General features: G+C 55.2%; 1 pseudogene; it reads left to right on the top strand.

Moving 5' to 3' along the window:
• Positions 1-3,651: 3,651 nt before the first annotated feature.
• LOC138379779 (small nucleolar RNA U13) lies at positions 3,652-3,743 on the top strand (annotated as a pseudogene).
• The last annotated feature ends 476 nt before the right edge of the window (positions 3,744-4,219 follow it).

The raw sequence follows: 4,219 nt of genomic DNA, 5'->3' as shown, positions 1-4,219 counted from the left end.
TTTCTTCCAGGACAGGAAAATGGACACGAAGAGAAAAATTCATCGTTCTCGGCGTAGGATAAAAAGCCACATCTTGTTACTTAATATAATTCATTCTGTGATTTAAGTTTTTATACGATATGATATTCGATAAGCCTAAAACACAAGATAAAAGAGAAACAAACAAAAGGGAAAAAATAAAAATAAAAAAGACGACGGGCAGAGGCCTACGGTCCCGGGAGGAGGCAGAGAGCGGGAGGAGGGGCGCCTCCCGCAGACAACAGGGCGGGTGGGCGGAGACCCGCTAGAGGCTAGGGCTGCCCCGGGCGGGCCCAGAGCTGCGGGCCCGGGAAGAAGAGGGTGGGACCGTCCGGACCGTGCTCTCCTCCCCGCCCTCCACACCTCCCGGGAGTCAGCTCTTAAACTCCCAACGTCACCTGACTTTCCGGATCCCGAGGTCTGATCAAAGTGGCCGCTAGGTGACACCCAGCAACCGCTGCCGGTGTCATCCTGAAAAGAACGGACCCTATGACTGACGGGGGTGGGGCGCACAGTGGGTGGCCCGGCCAGCTCCCCTTCCTCCTCGGAGCGGATCGGATCATCTGGAACTTTATCCAGAGAGGAGAGAGTGCCCCTGGGTGTGTGCTAGAAGCCGGAGGGTTGGGGCAGGGACCTACCCAAGAGAGAAGTAGAGTACAGGGAGTTTCAGAGTTGACCCACTCACCATCTCGCCCTGGTCAATACAAGAGTGGCAATATCTGTCACCGTGGAATGAACACTTGGTACCGAAGACCTTTGTCTATGCTGGCCCCCCTATGCCTAGGGGGGGGCATGTGGCCAGAATCTGACATCCTAAACGTCTTCGTAGAAAGAATTTGGGGGTGGGGGTGGGGGAGAGAGACAGAAAAAGAAAAGAGAGGGGGAAAGAAATGGCTGCCACAAAACTATCAGAACAGAGAAGCGACCGATAGGGCCTATCTGGTTAAGTTCTTTCCCTACCCAGAGAACGACTTGACGTAGCTGACGTCACTGCAGTCAGGCCACGTTCCGGTGGACACAGAGAGTCAGGGATAGAATTTCACGCTCGGCACTGTCTCTCGGGACAGCGGGAAGGTGGAGGGTGGCTGAGGGTTCTATGCTCCTTTATCACACACCGTCAGGTAGGTCAGGTAAAATTGAGGACAGATTTCCAGTGTTTCGAGAAAGGAAGAGCACTCGTGCAGGCCATCTATCTGTACGTGGGAGAGTGTCCCCGAAAAGTGGCTTTCAGTGCCGGGATGTGCCTAGGCCAAGAAGGTACACGATCCTGAGTGAGAATGGTCCGTCCCATCGAGTCAGTCGGTAGGAGGCCACCGGGTCGAGACGGAACTGCCCCCCCACCCGCCCCCGCCCCCGCCCCCGCCCCCCAGAGCAGACAGACTCAGAATGGAGTCACTCGGTGCCAGTGCCCTGCCCGGGTGCCCCATCATTCAACCGAACTGGGAAACAGGTGGGCTTTCCGACCCTCGGGAGGGAGCTTCACCGGCGGGCGGACAGATCAGAAGGGGCCCGGCTCCCTTGAGCGGGCAGGCTGGGGACGGTCGGTGGGGTCTCTTGACAGGAGGCACCACGGAACCCTTGAGGCAATGTCGGGGGCACCTATGTTGCGGTCCAAAGCTAGCGTCTGAGAAGTCGTCCCGAAAGCATGATGGCGTCAACAAGTCCCCTCCGTTCAAGAAACGAGATTCATTTCTAGAGGAGGGCCACCCCCGCGGGAGGACCGTAGGCTTCCTGTGGACATTCTCTTCAAAAGGCAATTCACTCAGCGGAGTGAAAATCGGAAAAATCGCTGTCCTCTGACGCAGCTGCAGAGAAAAGATGGCACCAAAATCAATGAAACACACACACACACACACACACACACACAAACACACCTCCTCCCATCTGAACGAGCACTCCGGACGGTCACATAGGGAGAGCGACGGGCTCTCTTCCCCCCCCCTGTGGTTTTCTACCTTTTGTTGCGGTTTTTTCCCTCAGTGGATAGAGGAGGAGACACAGGGGGCTCAGCCGGCATGCGAGTGGGTTTATCATCCTCTGTGAGTATCAACACGCGACACCACCTAAGTGAAGGAACACACCGGTGTTTCATGTGATGTGGCTCAATGCCTGGCAGATACGAGCCTTTGCAGGCCTCCTCGTGATCGACAGGACGTCGCCTTGGACACGGACACATCTTGTCCCTCCCTCCCGAGGCGATAGGCGGTTCCGTACCTCCTCGGGGCCAGGGCACAGTCTGCCTAGGCACCTACAACACGTGTGGCAACAGCCTCGATGGCTCTGCCATGAGAACGAACTCCCGTGGCACGGGGGTGGGGTGGGGGGGGGTCGGGTGCTGAAGAATTCAGCTGAGTGAAGGAATGCCACGGGATTCAGAGTGCCATCGGTGGGCTGAGAGGCGAGCAGGGCGGGCTTTGAAAGGGTAACATTCTCCCTGCCTTCCGTCTGGCTGTGAATACAGAACGTACACGCCAGGCGGGGTGGCTCACGCCTGTAATCCTAGCACTCTGGGAGGTAGAGGCGGGTGGATCGCTCAAGGTCGGGAGTTCGAGACCAGCCTGAGCAAGAGCGAGACCCCCATCTCTACTAAAAATAGAAAGAAACTATATATCTAAAAATATATACAGAAACAGTATCTAAAAATATATACAGAAAAATATTAGCCGGGCACGGTGGCGCATGCCTGTAGTCCCAGGTACTCGGGAGGCTGGGGCAGTAGGATCGCTTGAGCCCAGGAGTTTGAGGTTGCTGTGAGCTAGGCTGACGCCACGGCACTCTAGTCTGGGCAACAGAGTGAGACTTTGTTTCAAAAAAAAAAAAAAAATATATATATATATATATATATATATATATAAAAATATATATACACACACACACACACACACACACACACGTATATCCAATTAGCTGGGCATGCTGGCACATGCCTGTAATCCCAGCTACTCGGGAGGCTGAGGCAGTCTGATCGCTTGAGCCCAGGAGTTTGAGATTGCTGTGAGCTAGGCTGACGCCATGGCACTCTAGCCAGGGCAACAGAACGAGAGACTCTGTCAGAAAGAAAAGAAGAGCGAGAGCGAGAGAGCGAGAGAAAGAAAGAAAGGAAGGGAGAGAAAGGAAAGAGAAGGAAGGGGGGGGGAGAGAGAGAGAGAGAGAGAGAGAGGAGAAAACTATTAAAAAATTCGGGACCAGATCCATCGGTCGGTACTCAGAAGCGTGACGATCGGGTGTTCCCGAGCACGTGTGAGATGTGTCTTCTCCCTGACGCCGCGTTTCCTCCACACACACATCACCCATCTGCCGTGGAAAAAAAGCAACAAAAAGAGAGAAAGAGATTAAGAAGGGAAAATGGAAACAGGGCAAAAGAGGAAGAAAGAAAGAAATTTCGAAAAAAAGAGACCAAAGTCACAGCGAGAAGGAAGAATACTGAGCCCAGAGCGACACCTAGTGACCACACCGTCACAAGCACCCTAGGGCCCCAATTCGCCAGAGACATCTGGTGGACCCCAGGGCAACATGTGGTCGACCCGGGGCCATGGCGTCTGCAGCCGATTCCCAGGCGGGCACACGAGCCCGGGGAAACTCATTCTCAGCGCGGGGAGGAGGGGAGGGGAAATAATAGCAAAGTCACACCAGATCCCTTTCTAGTTCATAAACGTGTTGATTGCGTGTTCACGCGCACGTGTGAGAAGGGCCTCCTGGTGTGTCGGCACGTCACCCGCGTGACGTGAAACCATGAATCCGGGGGGGGGGGAGCGGAAAGGCGGGCAGGAAAAGGCAAAGAGAGAATAGATAAAATGAAAGGACCAAAAAGAAAGTCACACAGCAGGGTAGGGGAGTGAGAGCAAGTCGAGAGACTGCAGACAGAAACTCCGAGAGGAGAGGAATGCTCCGGAGCGCCCCCTCGCCCCGCGCGAGAAGAATACCGATCGCAGGGTGACCCCTAGGGGCAGCGAGGCCAGAGAGACCAAATCCGTCCCGAAGCCTCCCTGTCAGGACGACAACCACAGACCAGACATCTGGTCAACCACCCAAGGACCAGACATCTGGTCAACCAGCGAACCCATGCGGAGGCCGCATGCAGCAGCGACATCTGCACGACCACTCAGGGTGCTCCCTGCCGGGAGGGTGTGTCTCTATGTGTGTGTGTCCGGGGGGGGGGGGGAGATTGCGATGAAAGTCACGCCAGGTCCCGGGATAGCTC

This window comes from Eulemur rufifrons, unplaced genomic scaffold (genome assembly GCF_041146395.1).
Source record: "Eulemur rufifrons isolate Redbay unplaced genomic scaffold, OSU_ERuf_1 scaffold_158, whole genome shotgun sequence".
Taxonomy (NCBI): Eukaryota; Metazoa; Chordata; class Mammalia; order Primates; family Lemuridae; genus Eulemur; species Eulemur rufifrons.
This window is presented reverse-complemented; position numbering and strand designations above follow the sequence as displayed.